We start from the raw sequence: 17,896 nt of genomic DNA on the forward strand, positions 1-17,896 counted from the left end.
TAAACGGCTGAACCGATCAAGATGAATTTTGGTGTAATGGTAAATGGGATTTTGGAGCAAAACATAGCGTACTTTTTGACTCTAAAATAAAAATAGAAGTGGGTGAAATAGGGGTGGAAAGGTTGTATGGAAAGTCCTTCATTTTTCGAGCTACAGTTTTAAAATCTATACCAATATTAAAGCCGAAGAGTTTGTTTGTTTGGACGCGCTAATCTCAGGAACTACTGGTCCAACTTGAAAAATTATTTCAGTGTTAGATAGCCCATTTATCGAGGAAGGCTATAAACGGGAACCACGCTGGTGAAACCGCGCGGCGTCATCTAGTTTGTTCATAAATCATAAAAAATACAAAATTAAATGTGATTCATTTTATTTTGTATTTTTTATCATTTTTAAAATTGTTAATCCCTAAAGTGGTGAAATAGGGATTGAAAGATTACATTGATTTCCACGCGGACGAAGTCGCGAACGTCCTATAGTATGACGATAATTGTTGAAAAAGTCAAATGTCTTTCTTTTAAATCTTGCTTACGTCTATACTCATTTAAATTTCTTAAAAAAAATGGTCAAAATTGGTCATAGATACATACGAAATCATGAAATTATTAATTACGCTCTCGATCAAGTCAGCAATATTCTCTTTCAGTGCGCTTTCATTCAAGACCTCACTCGAGTATATTTGCAGACATTCGGTTATTCTTCCCCACTTTCACCCTCCACAACTTTTAAACGGGTCAACCGATTTTCATCAATAATGTCTAATAACACTGGCACATAAGTCACCTTTCATACAATACAAACTAAATTTAAATCGCTTCATCCGTTCGGGAGATATTGTCGCAAAGACAGACTGACAGATATACATACGTGTCAAATTTATGACACCTCTCTTTTTGCATCGGGGGTTAAAAATACATACGAGTAATACGCTCCTCGTCAAACCGGGTAAAGGTATTGATTATATTGTTAATGGGTAGCTAATTAACGAAAGAAACCTTTGACCCTAGATAACTGAATACATATAAATTGTTTGCTCAAACCTGATAAAAAATCTTGTTCTCCTGTCCAACCTCTTAAGAAAAATCTTCAAAGTTACAAAAACACCGAACCAACTTGCCGGAATTTGTTCGTAGTTTTATCTTACTACCCTCCAGGTCGTAAATCTAAGGCTGTGTTGGGATTGTGATTTATTTGATCGGAATCGGCTTCACAATTTTGTTTATGTCATGAAGATTGATAAGCTCATTTTAGAAGTGAGGAAAAGTGGATATTTGTTAGCATGAACATAAATAGTATTTTTTTGAAACATGTAATGTCTTCGACTATGTCTTTGTTCCCGATTTTTAACCGACTTCCAAAAAGGTTCTACGTTCGGCTGTATGTATGTTTATTTTTATGTATGTCCAGTGATATTTTCGTCATTTGTAGACCGATTTTAAAAATTATTTTTTTCAATTAATACATAACTTGAGGTTGTAAGTACAAGGGTTTAGCTGTCCAAATGCAAATCACTCTTTCATTTATTTATACTTTATTTGTACACCACAACATAACAAAAAACAAATAATAAGACAGAAAAAAGTATAGTTCAGAAGTTGGATACAGAAGGCGGCCTTATCGCTACGTAGCGATTTCTTCCAGGCAACCTTGGGTGTAGGAAACTGCAAAAACACGAGAATGCAGGTTGTATAAATAAAATTAAAAATTACACATTATAATTATTTTAAATAATACATAATATTCAGATCTTTTCTTTGAAGTCTGTAATAAAATTCAATTACGTGTGTCAAACTTATTTTTCGCAGATACCGCGAGGCACAGCTAATCATCATCATTATCATCATCATCATCATCATCATCATCATCATCAATTAGTACATATCTGTTAATACTTATTCATTTTATGGAGTCAATAAATAGCATACAGATAAACATTTAGCACCTCCTTATGTCCACGTTGTCTCGAATTCATCTCTATTTCTCTCTTTCAAACATGATGCTATAGATAGAGAGATAGTACTCAACACCAGGAGGTCGTGGGTTTGATCTCCACCTACCCACTCGTATCACTGTTTTACTAGAGGATTAACAGTCCAATTCAATATGGCTAATATAATTTTTTATTTTTTCCCTATGAGACTATTTTCATATTATATTTAATTTTGGTGTGTGGCATAATTTATAAAGCAATCTTTTATTTCAATTTGTTTTGAAAAAATGTCTTCCTCTTTACGATCACGATCGATTCCAATCGGTAAATCACAATCGGAAAGTCCGTATTGAGGTGAAATACCATTGTGATGTATGGCGTTGCAGATTGAATAATGCCTTGTTTGTTCGATTCTGACGTGTCACTACGAGAAATAGGAAATATTGGAAGTTATTAACCCTGGATTCAATAAGAGGGGTGTTATATCTAAGTTTCATGACAGATGTTTCATGACAGATGTTTCATGACAGTTTCATGACAGATACGAGTAAGTGTGGTCGCCATGGAGGTATTATACCATCGGCTCCATGCGGAATGGGTCTAGCGGGTAACTGAAAGCCATTAGACTGATAATGATAATGACTCAGGTGTGAAAGTCGAGTGAAATAGACATTGGCGTAACGTGCTTTGGAGGGGCTCTGTAACAAAATTGGGGGGCCCAATAGACAAGAGGCAATTCCCTAAAAATCTCCAAAAAAAGTCAGGTATTACAGAATGTCTAAATGGCATGTATACCTATTTTTACATCGCAGATTTTCACTAAGTGAAGTAGGGGTTAAGGCAAAAGTTATTGATTGCAGAAGATATATTCTATGATACATTCATCGTAGGCCTTCTCTAAGAAACGAATTTGGCTAAATCCCGCGTTATAAATCGAAAATCTAAGAACAAAGGAGACATTTCGCGGATCTGAAAGACACGCCCACCGATATTTTACTGTTAGCGGCTTTCAGTTCCAGCGGTCCTGTAAAAAATGCTACTTTTGATGTTTTTCTCTTGTCGTTAGACATTTTCTTTATTATTTTCTAGTGACTGCAGGAATCCTTGATTTTTGGAGAGTACCACTTCGATTTTATATGAGGCCAATGATAATTTTAAACTATAGATCGGTTACGTCCCCACAAAATCACCGCAAAAAGTGATCCGAATAATAGGCTACGACACTTAGCGCATACATGCACAATTTTGGCTTTAATTCCATTATATATTTATGTATAATTATGTAGTTCCACTTCCTAAACAACTCTACATTGTCGACGATATTTAGGTATTATTTGTTTAAATAGCGTACGGTGTTGACCACAACTAACATTGAGTTGACTTATTTTTTTGAGCGCCTCATTTTTCATGCGCTAGCAACACTTCTAACAGTATGTATTTAATATCATTGTATGATGCATTAACTGATGCACTCGTAATAGACCAGTGGCGCGTCGATTCTCTTTCTACGATCGCTAACGCTTCGAAAACTAGAAAAATGTATGGGAATGACATTTGCGATCACGTGATCAAGATCTGTCGTTCACATACATTTTTCTAGTTTTCGAAGCGTTAGCGTTCGTAGAAAGAGAATCGACGTGTCACTTGTCTACAGGGGCAGTACATACGGTAAATACGGACATTTCTCATTTGATTTGATTTGATATTTACCTATACTTTAGTAAGTTGTTAATAAAGACGGAATTAGTGAATAGGCCACAAAGTATGCCGTTGGTAAGTATTGTGCAAAAAAGTTTTCTTTTTGTAATAAATTAAGGATAATAAAAGTAACAAATTTTATTTATAAGAGGAAATTGTACTTAATAATTTTCCCTCTGTTCCCCATCTATTTCGTCTTTTTTATGTCCAGATTGATTGAATGATATCCTGTTTTGTTTTCATCTGACACTAACAAGATGCCAGCACATTCAATCAACATGTACTTGCCGTATTTATTTGTCTGTTGTCTGTCCTGTTTCTATTATTTTTATGTGCCATTCTTATTACAGTTGTACTTAACATAATTGTTTACTATCTACTACGAAATAAAATACGACGCTATGAAAACAGGGAGATTGAAAACCAATTTCGAATGTCCCACGTGGTTTCTTAGGTCACTTGGACGTTTTTTTTTATTCTTTAAAAGTTAGCCCTTGACTACAATCTCACCTGATGGAAGCGGGCTAACTTATAAGAAGGAGGATGAAAATCCACTTCCCTTTTGGTTTCTACACGACGTCGTACCGGAACGCTAAATCGCTTGGCGGTACGTCTTTGTCGGTAGGGTGGTAACTAGCCACGGCCGAAGCCTCCCACCAGCTAGACCTGGACCAATTAAGAAAACCTCAATCGCCCAGCCGGGGATCGAAACCACCACCAATAAATTCACTGCGCATACCATGCGCCACGGAGGCCGTCAAATCTCTCTCTCTCTCCGTCTGTTGTCAGTCCTGTGTCTATTATTTTTGTCCCACGTGGTTGGATGTCCCACGTGGTTTCTTAGGTCACTTGGACGTGGGTCTACCGTCATGAGGGAGTTGATTATAGCACTACACCGCAGCCTTTCTTTTTAAGTACTGTTTACCAAAAAACAATTGGAAATGAGGGTATAAATCACTATTTCACACCTATTAATAAATATAATTAACTTGTTCTCAAATTAATTGATTATGAAACACGGCTAAAACTCACGTGATATTAGGTCGGAGTATGCCCGACTAGTTTCGAACCCATACGGGGCCCTTAGTCATGAGCTGGTTCTTGCATCGCGGCACGATTTAAACATGAGTTTGGATCGTGCCGCGATGCAAGAACCAGAGTAATTTAATATGTTCTAAAATTAATGAAAATAAAGGAGATGGTCCATTTCAAATCCACTCTTGTACCCCTTATCATTAAAATTTAAAAAATACAAGGATATTATTAAAAATTATTAAAGTGTTTAAATCTAACTAAATAAAAAGAAATAAACAAAATAGAAACCTAAGTTTTTGAGTTATATCAAGATGGCGCCCATAGAGCTACAATAACATGACAATTGACAGCAAACGTCAAATCGATTATTGCATTAAAAACGTCATCTATCCGCAATTATTACCCATAATAATGTTGCATTTCTTGGGAGATAATGAGTATTATTTCGAAAGAATTAAAGTAAATTCTTAGATTTGTATAATCAAAAATAGTTAAAAAAAATATCTCCTTTTATTTCCGCCAGGGTACAATGACTGATCCTGGGCTCAATAGACCATCTCCTTTAATTAATATGCTTAGAACAATTAGATATGGTTAATATATTTTACATAACATTTTAAAAACAAACCATACATAATTTAAAATAAATATGTTATGAAATGACATGCGTTGTCTACCTTAATTTCTAATTTATTTGTTGGTTAACAGTATTCATCAAGAAAGGCTGTAGTATAGGTATCCAATAACATTTTTTTATTGTAGTAAGCAATGATATTTTATACTATTAGATATGTTACGTGCCTACAAAATCACCGCAAATAATGATCTGAATTTAGTGACTCAGAATACAGTAAAACACAACTTCACAGAGCGCACACATGCACAAAAATAAAACTGATCGTGTGTTGGTCGCGATGTCCATGACATGATGCAAAACGCGACCAACACACGATCAGTTTTATCGGATGTTCTGCCGTTAGCGCTACAGGCACGTGAATTTATTGGATGGTGTGTGGCCTACGCAGTAGGTACTAGAACTTCTTAATGACTGCGAATTATTAACTAAATTAGCACCAACATTAGTGCTAAATTAATGCACCGGTGTAAGTGCTAATTTGCAACATAAACCTAATTAATTCTAGAGCACGGCTGCAATTGTATCAATTAACTATTAATTAGGGACTAGTAGATCATTAGGTTATTTTGGATATTAGGGTCTGGTTATTAGCACTCGGCGACTTGGTTAACCTAATCATTAATATTGCTTACACGAGAGTGAGCCGAAAACTGCACAGTCATTCAAACTTTTCCTAATTACACTTTTTTCATCCTTAATCTATTTTTTATACAAATCATTCACGCAACAAACAATAAGTCCAAACCGTGCTAAGGTGGATACCTTTTTTGTCCACGACCATATAGATTTTTGTATATTTTGTTTGTTTCTTTTATTACTTCTGTGTGGACAAATAAAAATCTATTCTATTCTAAATAATCTTTTAAAAGAGATTTAAATGTTTCTTTTTAATACCATCATCATTTATTTTTAAAATACTAGATAATATCTTTATTCCAAAATTACTAAAGTAAATTTCGCAGGTTTCCCACAAAAAGTAGATCCCTTAATAAAAATAAAGACGAATCGACGGTGCCTTTCCAGACCAAACTACGTTTACCTAAAGCCTAGCCATAAAATCCCTAATCTTAACAGCCTAACTGCTTAAGTAAGTAGTTTTCCGGAGTTTCGATACCTAAACAAGAACACTAGTAGATTAAAACAAAAACAAGATATCGATGGAATGAATAAATGAATGATATTTTATTCATGAAAATGTAGGTTTAACATGATGGTACATATTATAGAATTGAGCCTTTATACATTTTACCTGGTGTATGAATTATCTTAAATAATTAAATACATTTGAACGAAGAAAAAAAAATAAAACTAAATTAATACAATGTCACAATTACAAAATAATAAGTTAGAAAATGTCCATGTCCATAAAATAATCTTGAATGTCATAATAACTTTTTTTAATAATTTACATTTAAACATTGACCTGGCTGGGCTTCTCTTTTAGACTATGAGGAAGTTTATTATATGTATTTATTGCCATACAAAAAGAACTCTTGGCATATATTGTCAATCTTGTGGGGGGTCTAACCAATTTATTTTTGCGACATGTGTGTGATCATGACATCTAAGATTTGCATTGTTGGTGTGAACAGAGAACAGACTAGGGTTTTTTTTGGAATTCTGAGTTATGTTATAAAATCTAGTATGAAAACTTGTAGCTGTTTCAAAATGCCTCTTATAAATATAAGAGCATAAAACATACATTTTTCCAAGTGTTGATCTTCCAAAGGTTAAAATATTTTAATTGGCATGTGATCGTCTATTGATTAGAACCCATTAATCAACGTTATGTCCATAATAACACAAATACTTTTAAAGTCTCAGAGGTAACAGTTCTCGTATCACGGATTCCTTAAAATATAATTGATACACGAACTCTTCGTGTTTATCAATTTACGAACTCTTCGTGGTATATCGATACACGAACTCTTCGTGGTTTATCAAAACACGAACGCTGAGTACGTTGTTAAGGTCGTTTTAATAGTTACGCCTTCGTGAATCATATAAGACCACATTGACAGCGAGTGGCAACACAACATTCAGGTTTACCCTGAACGTCAGTATTACTTCTCATTGCTGGTTCTGTAGTTCTAACAAACTCACAGAAGGTAATGGTGCTTTGGGTGAGCGAGTGAGACTGGGTGAGCGAGTGAGATTAGGTTGGCATCTTTTATTATAAAAAATGGTCATTGACTCCAACTCCCGCACAACGACGGTGGTCCTCTCCCTGAATTTGGTGAGATTAGGTTTATTTAAGAACCAGGACCCCCCTCCCTTTTCGTGAGGGTATACGGTATTGGTACGTAAGTGTGTATGTGGGTGAGTTCCACATAGTGGAAAGATAACTGATTGTCAGACGACAAGTAGAGCAAAGCACACTGTAAACACCGTATAAATACAGGCCTAGCTTCCACTATCATGTTTATATCAAGCAGAACAAGGCATCACTGTATAACTAGTGTAACAGGCCTAGCCTCTAGCTGGCAGTCTTAACTTTCAGAGTATCCATTACTCTCAAGAGAGTGTAATGCGTTCGAAAGAAATCTAAAAGATTCCACACCATAGGCCGCTCGGCCCTGTGTATAATTAATAAGCCATCAGAAGGTCATTAGTATGTAAAGTTTCACATATATGCTCTTAAGCATTAAGGAGTTCCTTCATGCGAAGACACTCCTGGCTGAATCATCATTTTGACTCATAAATCAAATTTCACACCATAGGCCGCTCGGCCCTGTGTATAAATAATATGCCATTAGAACTCAATAACTATGTAAAGGTTCACGTATATGCTCTTAAGCATCAAGGAGTTCCCTTCATGAGAAGACACTCCTGGCTTCATCATCATTTTCCATAAAAGTCCCTACTGGTCGCCCAAACAACCGACTTCGTACTATGCTTCCATCATACGATGGAAAAGCACGAGTAGAATACATCAAGCATTCAGCCAGCTGCTCTAGCTATTCATACTGAAAGCGTCACAGGCGTCAGCCCGCATGCTCCCAGTAAAGTAGTAAACACGCTCTCGGCGTCATCTGCCAATGAAAAATGAAAGATTTCCAAATAATATTTTTTCCAGTGATTTATCATTAATCTCATGTACTGAGCTTATTTTGATGAAAATCTTTTTTTTTTTTTTTTTTCTCTAAGCACCTATTAAGTTAATAAGTATGCATAATTTGTATTATATCTATATAGTATGTAAGACTTAGAGTCGTCACAAACTGTAGTATGTGTCAACAGCCTAGACTGTCAATAGATTAGTCTATAAATACAAGCCACGGACAAGAGGAGGTCAGTTGAATTTGGCTGCAACAGTAGTGCATGCCACGATGGCATTAAGTAGATAGAGTGTTCAACCAAGAGGAAGTGGTTAACCGAGTGATCAACCGTTCACCAGAGAGTGTGTGCAAACCTTACAGATACAATGGTTCAAAACTCTATCGTTACGAGAAGCCAGAGGATTAATTAACATTATATATTTAAATAGAGAGCCGTGATAGCCTAGTGAATATGACCTATACTTTGGATTCGATGGGCACTGGTTCGTATTCGATCTGGGCATGTACTTCCAACTATGCCTCCTCCTTGCGTCGTATTTCTCATTACTGAGGGTCGTAACCTCTAACAAAAGCTTGCTTCTTGACGATGTCGCGTCATGTGACTGGGCTTTTCGCGACTTGCAGAGCCTCGTGTACTTTGGTGTCGAGAGTGGTGCGGATTTGGTCTGACCAACGCTACGCTACGTCCTCGAGGTCTCTTTCCTTCCTCTTTGCCAGTGATCACTAGTTTCTCTAAGTAATCTCCGACTATGCAGTTATGTGCATTTTAAGAAATTAAATATTACGTTTCAAAAGATGAAGGAAAAACATGGTGAAGAAACCTGCATATTTGAGAATTTTCTTGATTTTCTATGCGTGTGAAGCCTGCCAAACCGCATTTGGCCAGCGTGGTGGACTAAGGGCGAACCTCTCTCATTCTGAGGAGACAGTGTTCAACAGTGAACCGAATACGGGTTGTTAATGATTATGCACATATTAAAATCACTTAGGCTTAGAAAAATAATCTTTTTAACATAAAAATGGAACCTGCTTCAAAAAATTTATCTGAGGGTCTAGTGGCAGTTTGATACTGATACTATGGCGTTAACGTAAACGCGAATTTCTAAGGAATTGAAACAGCGCCATCTAGTGGCACTACTGCAAAACCGTTTCAATTCCATAAAAATTCGCGTTTACGTCAACGCGATAGTAACAGTATGAAAATATTGAAAACTCCCACTAGGCACAGAGTTATTTTAATTTTAACACAATATTACTAAACCGATTTTTGTGTAAATTAAATGGGACCAATATGGAAGTATACTGTATATTCTTAAAAAAAAAACTTTTAACAAACTTTAAAAAAAATACGCTTCAAATTGAGAACCTCCTCTTTTTTGAAGTCGGTTAAAAAACAAGACTACCTTACTTGCTAATTATTTAATTACAAACACATTTTTAAAAGCGGTAAATTAATATTCTCATCGGCTTATAGCAAAGACCAAGATACTTTTTAGGTCACTAAGTCAAGGAAGTAAGTAAGTTCTCGTAAAATGATTATAAATTAATATTCCGGTACGTTGAGCCTTTGTATTTCAAAGTTGAAAGTGTCTCAAACAAACTTTTCTATAAGTACTTAAAGTGAAAGTTTCAAAGTGTTGAAAGTTTAAAATCAAATTGAAGGCCAATGGGGCTACGAAACTAGCTATTGTAACTTTTGCAAAAAGTATATGAGAACGTTTATTACTCATACAAAAATAAAATTTATTAATTTATTCTTAAATGGCTAGTACATAAGCAATAAATTATAATAATAAATAAAATTAATTAGGTGATACAGATATGTGCAAAAGAAAAGTAATTTATTTCAAACTACCTTTGGATTAGAAATTATAACACAATGTGGGAGAGTGCAATAATATCACTTAGCAGGTACTTATTATGTAGATTTGTCGAACTTGTTGGTGATAGATAGCTATAAAGCATATTATCTTTAACGTAAATGGCTATCGATGATGTCGCAAAGTAAAAGTCTTTCACCGGGCTTTATTTGTCTGGAAAGTATTTCAGAGTGAATATTTCTATTGCCGCAACACTACTACTTCGCATTTAATAAATATTGGCGCCATTTTATAGATTTTTAATATTTATTTTTAAATAACGGTATAATATAAAACGGTAACGTAACGAACGTAATTTGGTTTTTAACTGCCGATTAATACTTTGATTTTATTTGATAAAACTATCTATTATTCAGTCTTTTATACAATTATTCATTAGTCAAAGAATTAATTAAGTTCATTCATTCGTTAAAACCCGTCCTGTTAATCGACCGATTATCTACTGTTAACGTTGGTTCTGTTAAGCGAATTTGCGTTGAGAGTTAAATGTTCGTGGCCCTTACGATTTAGATAGACTTACCTTATCACTAGACATACTTAAAACTTAGAGGCTCTAGAGAGTCTTTCTAATAAATTTCAAGACTTGTTTTTAAAATTGGATTCCTAATTTCTGTTTATTTTTCTTCTTTCTCTTTTGTTTATTTCAAATTTAATTATTCTGCTCGCCACTAACATAATGTACCTGTGCTCTAACAGCAAAGTTGTCTAATTTTCTGTAATACGTTGCACTTTTTAAAACAGAGAGAAGAAAATGTGGATTTCATGTTGCAAAGTTTATATGAAAATAATAAATTAAAGCTATTCGTACCCGTTCATTAAAATATTTAAAATTACTAGCGAAATTTCTAGTACGTACCTACCAAGTATACGTAATACTTATTTAATATATATGCTTATATGTGTGTATGTAAATTTTCGTATGTATGTTTATGTTATATATATATTTATTTATATGTATCTTTATTTATGTAGGTATATATATATGTAATTGTTAGTAGGTATGAATGTATGTATATTCGTATGTTTTTATTTATATATATATTTTGATTTTAATTTAATATATTATTATCTAAGTGTAATGTATCTTCTACTTTTCTTTTTATGTGTACACCCGTGATTATTCATTATTCATTATTCCTTGTATTTATTTTCTCTTTTTCGATTGGTTGACTGGAAGAGATCGCTCATTAGCGATAAGGCCGCCAATTGTACATTAGTTTTTAAGTTAATTTCTTGCTTGTTATTATTCTTTTTGGTGTACAATAAAGTATATTTCATTCATTCATTCATTATCTAACTATAAAGTAAGGGACAATGCAGTCTAAGACAGATTAACGCTATAGTTTAGAAGGACCTTACAATCAATATACACGGCCCTAGCCAAGTGACACGTCGATTTTCTTTCTACGATCGCTAACGCTTCGAAAACTAGAAAGATGTATGGGAATGACATTTGCTATCGCCAGGTCACGTGATCAAGATCTGTCATTCCCGTACATTTTTCTAGTTTTCGAAGCGTTAGCGATCGTATAAAGGACTTGGCTAGGGGGGCGGTATAGTTTAGCAGCTATGAGACCAGGAGGACTATTTAGTAACGATGTTTTATATTAGTTAAAACTCGCAAGTTCGAGTTTTGAATTCACCTCTATCTCTCTGTCTAACACGATACTATAGAAAGAGAAATGGAGCTGAATACGAAACTCGTTGCGAGATATGCGAAACATCTTTACAAAATATTCCTCTAAACATAAGAAGTTTAAAGAACATGATTAAAATACTAGTATTTTCATTATTCCAGTTGTCGTTCGAACGGGTTCAAGACTTTTAAAACGTCTTCTTGTCTCATGGCTAGAGTATGTAAAGTCTGTTTTCTGATTATTACAATTTAGGTACCTTTAAAACAAGAGTGACTAAAAGCATCCTTGCCTTGCCTAAGGCAAGGCTATTCCACATTAGACCATTATTATTTACACAAATAGGCCCTGTAAGATCGTGGTCACTAGCAAATGTAAGAGACCACAGACAAAAAATAAACGGTACAGAATAGATAAATATTAACCAATACGAATGCATTCTCTATTATAACAGTGAGCCGTGATAGCCCAGTGGAAGGAACCTCTGCCTTCGATTCCGGAGGGTGTAGGTTCGAATCCGGTTCGGTGCATTCAGCTCCAACTTTTCAGTTGTGTGCATTTTAAGAAATTTTAAATATCACGTCTCTCAAACGGTAAAGGAAAAACATCGTGAGGAAACCTGCATACTAGAGAATTTTCTTAATTCTCTGCGTGTGTGAAGTCTGCCAATCCGCATTGGGCCAGCGTGGTGGACTATTGGCCTAACCCCTCTCATTCTGAGAGGAGACTCGAGCTCAGCAGTGAGCCGAATATGTGTTGATAATGATGATGATGATTATAACAGTAAACCCATCTAGAATTAAAAAAACATACCTGAACTGGGAAGCCGATTTACCTCGGCTATTCACCAAGACATTCCCAACTGAGTACATACAGGAGTTCCCTTTATCGTTATCTAGAATATGGACAACTCAAAAGTTAATTTCTTAATAAACTTCGTAGTATTATGTCTGTCGTTTGCATTTTTTGACGTTTATTACACAAAAGCGTAGCATTCGCATGCAAACCGCCAACTGAGTAGACGCGTGCCGACAGCTTGACAGTTAAATTGCATTTTTATTACGACAAAATTTGTCAACAAAAATTGTCAACGTTTGCAATATGTGCATTGTACGTACTCGTAAGTATAATATGTTCGTTTCAATTTGTTCAATGGATTCATTTGTGTCTAAAGTGGGTAGAAAATCTGTGTTTTTTAATGAGTAGGTAATGTTATAAATATTCTATTTCAGGAAGGCGTCTTTTTTATTCTTTTTTTGACGGCCTCCGTGGCGCAGTGGTATGCGCGGTGGATTTACAAGACGGAGGTCCTGGGTTCGATCCCCGGCTGGGTAGATTGAGATTTTCTTAATTTGTGCAGGTCTGGCTGATGGGAGGCTTCGCCCGTGGCTAGTTACCACCCTACCGGCAAAGACGTACCGCCAAGCGATTCAGCGTTCCTGTACGACGCCGTGTAGAAACCGAAAGGGGTGTGGATTTTCATCCTCCTCCTAACAAGTTAGCCCGCTTCCATCTTAGACTACATCATCACTTACCATCAGGTGAGATTGTAGTCAAGGGCTAACTTGTAAAGAATAAAAAAAAAAAAAAAGATCTGTGTTTTTTAATGAGTAATGTTAAAAATATTCTATTTCAGGAACGCGTCTTTTTTATTCTTTAAAACTTTTTTATTCTTTTTTGACGGCCTCCGTGGCGCAGTGGTATGCGCGGTGGATTTACAAGACGGAGGTCCTGGGTTCGAGCCCCGGCTGGGCAGATTGAGATTTTCTTAATTTGTGCAGGTCTGGCTGGTGGGAGGCTTCCCCCGTGGCTAGTTACCACCCTACCGGCAAAGACGTACCGCCAAGCGATTCAGTGTTCCTGTACGACGCCGTGTAGAAACCGAAAGGGTGTGGATTTTCATCCTCCTCCTAACAAGTTAGCCCGCTTCCATCTTAGACTACATCATCACTTACCATCAGGTGAGATAAACAGAACTTGTACAGAATAAATAAAGTTAGCCCTTGACTACAATCTCACCTGATGGTAAGTGATCATCACTTATCATCGCAATCAAATATGGAAGCGGGATAACTTATTAGGAGGAAGATGAAAATCCAGACCTCTTTCGACTTCTACTCGAAATTGTACCGGAACGCTAAATCGCTTGGTAGGGTGGTAACTAACCAGCGAATGTTCGCCGAAGCAGACCTCAGCTACTATGACCTAAACACCATACAGACGCATGTGAAATCCAGCCAACGCAAGGACCTCAAGCTGGGCGATAGACACTCTTCCTGTTATCAACGGGCATCATCCGAACCCAAAATCTCTTCGTAGAATATCTTTGGAATGGATCAACCTAACTCTCAGGAGTTTGAGTTTCGAGATATTAATTTGTATGCTCTATTAGTTATTTACATATTAGATTCTCCATCTCCACCTATCATTTACAATAAAATAAATAAATAAATAAATCATCAAAAACAGATGTACCTAACCATCGTAAACCATAAATAAGATGCCTATATATTTTTTCATAAACACTTTATAACTTCATAAATATCCAAGATTGAGGAAGTCGTGATGTGTAATGTAATGTGCGGTATAAGAGGCTTTAATGGCTTGTAACGTGAAGATAGACGCAACACAATTTCCAAAGGCCATATAAATTTTCTCAGAGACAACTCCATCCTCTATTTTGTAAACTCTGAATTATACCTAAATATTTCTTAATGTGCGTTGGTCCAATGGTTAACCGGTAGCTTTGGATCACGTGGCCTTAGTTTGGAATCCTGGGTTCAGGTGTGAAAGCCTATGAGGCTGATGAGGCCCGAAGGCAGAGGGAAGGGAGATGGCCCAGTGGATATGACCTCTGCCTCCGATTCCGGAGGATGTGTCTCACACGGTGAAGGAAAAACATCGTGAGGAAACCTGCACACCAGAGAATTTTCTTAATTCTGTTATGTGAAGTCTGCCAATCCGCATTGGGCCAGCGTGTTGGACTAAGGCCTAACCCCTCTCATTCCGAGAGGAGCCTCGAGCTCAGCAGTGAGCAGAATATGGGTTGATAATGCTGATATCAGTCAGGGGTCCCCCGAGATCGCGAGTTACAAAGTCTACGTCTGGGCGACGTCAGATATCGGGGGCCTTGTCTTCGCAATGAAGACGTTGTGTAGCTTGTGTTTGTGTTGCCTGGGAGCGTTGTCGGTTGATAAATCATTGTCAGGATTGTAAAGGTTCTATAGGTCCCGATCATTATCATTGATAGTGGTAGTAGAGTTTAACATTAACCCAAAAACCGCCAACCCTCATAGGAGCAGCGTGGTCTAAATTATAAGGGATAAGGTTCTACATAACATTTCTCCTTTAAGGAGCATGGCCCTGTAGTGATTGATTATCAACCTATGGATATCCTCTGCGGGATATAAGGCTCTTGTAAGGCCTTCAGATACCTTAGGTTTCAAACATTGGGCATTCTGTAACTTGCTTGATGTCTTTCATCAACTCTGTAAGGATCCAATAACACTGCGTTTTCAGTAGCGGATTTGCCTCTCCAGCACCTTTGAACTCCAACTTCCAACGGTTTTTTTTTAAATTCCTCTGAATACTATCGATATAAATATCGATGGTACTGACCTCACATTACTTTGTCTATTGGGACGTCTTAGTTTTGCCCACAAAAACCTTTTATGTTACAAAAATTCAGTCTTGTTTTTGCGAAGACGTGGTTTTAGGGTAATATATTATTCTATGTATGATGTAAAAAAGTCTGTAACAAATGAACAACTCTTGAGCTGAATGTTGATTGATCCGCAAGGTGCTAGACGGTCAGTGTACTGGATTTTTATGCACATTTAAATGCATCGAGCGGGCTTGAAATGCTAGACTAGTAGACTACAAACATTTCACGTTGAACTTAATTGGAAGTAACTGGATCACTGGCGTCTGTCGAATGTCTTTCAGTACGTGATGTTGTTAACGAAGAATGAAAGGTTGCTAGGAAACAAAATATGAAATGTGTTGTAAGCTACACTGTTCGTATAAAAAAAATAATGTTTGTGGACTAGTACGGGGTAATATCTGCAACTACTAGGCCAATTTCGAAAATTCTTTTACCACTAGAAAACCACGTTATTTGTCAGTGTCATAGGCTATGTTTTATCCCTGTATTCTCACGGCAACAGGAACTACGGGTGAAACCGCAGGGCCATTAGTGCTTAGCCATACATAGCCAGTTGCGTAACGTGGACAAGTAGATATATTATTATCATAGGACTCAAAGGTGATTACAAAAATAAGAAAACTGTTATATTTTTTCCCTTATTTTTATTTTTTCCCTTATCGTTATATTTTTTCCCTTATCAAAGAATCCTCATCTTCACAATCCTGGAGGTTTTTCAATTCTCAAGGAATTGGGAAATCATCTGTTCCCTGCAAACTTTCTGTAGACATTAACTCCCTAAATAAACACTTTTCCTCCCCTCCAATCAAAATCCCTTCCTCAACTAAATCCCAAACTCTTCAAAATTTGGCTAGTGTTATTCACAATTGCGATGACTTCATCTTTCAGGATATCACAGTTGATGAAGTTAAAAAAGCAATCCGCAACATCTCCACAAAAGCCGTTGGGTGTGATGGCATAAGCCGAGACATGCTTAGCCTCATCAGTGAGAGTAGAATGGCAGAGAATGACCTTGAGTGGAGTCACGCACTTGTGAATGATGTGTGTAGGGTTAAAGGATCCTTTGATTGATATCCAACACTCCCCTTTTCCACTCAAGTTAATCTCCCCACCTATCCCAAGTAACCCATAAAGAAATACACAACAAGATGTGGACGGCTAAGAACGCCACGACCACACTGAAGCCAACACGAGATTGAGCGACGTCATATCCGTCACAGACTACTATTTTCTACACTATTTATTAAAAACATGTACATTTAACAGCGGCCAACGCGGCGATATCATTATGGGCGAAGTTGCATCAGGGAAGTAGTTTTCTTTTAATATGATCCCATGAATCGTGTCAATACCTGGTCCCATGAATCGTATCAATAGATCTTGCCGACTACAACACAAGTCGATTAGTCGCCTTTCCCTAGTCTAACTAAAAGTCAGAACAAGTAAATATAAGCAACATACATATGTATATTATGTATATAGTAAAGCACTACAAGCTAATAGCAGCTTGGCAGTTATGATGGAGAGCGCGGGAACGCTCGACATCCTTATTACAGAGCGAGGGGACTGACAAACAAATAGCGGGTAACACTTCATTTCAAGGTGATGTGACATTTATATTGTAAGGATTTGTGTCACATGACCGTGTTGTGACACGCATGTATCTATACTAATATTATAAAGAGGCAAAGTTTGTGGTATTGTAGAGGGGTAATCTCTGGATCTAGTAAACCGATTTTGAATATTCTTTTACCTCTGACCACGTTATTTGTGAGTGACCTACGTTATATTTTATTTGTATTCTAAGGAAACGGGGCGGTGGCTAGTAATGTATATGTCACCGAAAATTTGTAAATACTGATAGTTTATAATCTATCCCCGACATTATGAACTGTCGATAGATTGTGAATATACATACTCCTAAGAACCCGAACGTGGGTGGCTCAGAAACCAATGGTTAGTTTAGGTATTCTTTTTATTTGTGAACGTAGAAATATGTATAACTAATATGTATTCCATCCTCTCATCATCATCATCATGATCCTCCGTGATAGCCCAGTGGCTATGACCTCTGCTTCCGTGACGGAGGGTGTGGGTTCGTATCCGATCCGGGACATGCTACTCCAACTTTTCAGTATTGTGCATTTTAAGAAATTTAATATCACGTGTCTCTAACGGTGAAGGAAAACATCGTGAGGAAACCTGCATACCAGAGAATTTTCTTAATTCTCTGCGTGTGTGTAGTCCGCTAATCCGCAGTGGGCCAGCGTGGTGGACTATTGGCTTAATCCCTCTCATTCTGAGAGAAGACTCGAGCTCAGCAGTGAGCCGAATATGGGTTGATAACGACGACGAACTA

This window comes from Bicyclus anynana, chromosome 16 (assembly GCF_947172395.1).
Source record: "Bicyclus anynana chromosome 16, ilBicAnyn1.1, whole genome shotgun sequence".
In the NCBI taxonomy this organism is placed as follows: domain Eukaryota; kingdom Metazoa; phylum Arthropoda; class Insecta; order Lepidoptera; family Nymphalidae; genus Bicyclus; species Bicyclus anynana.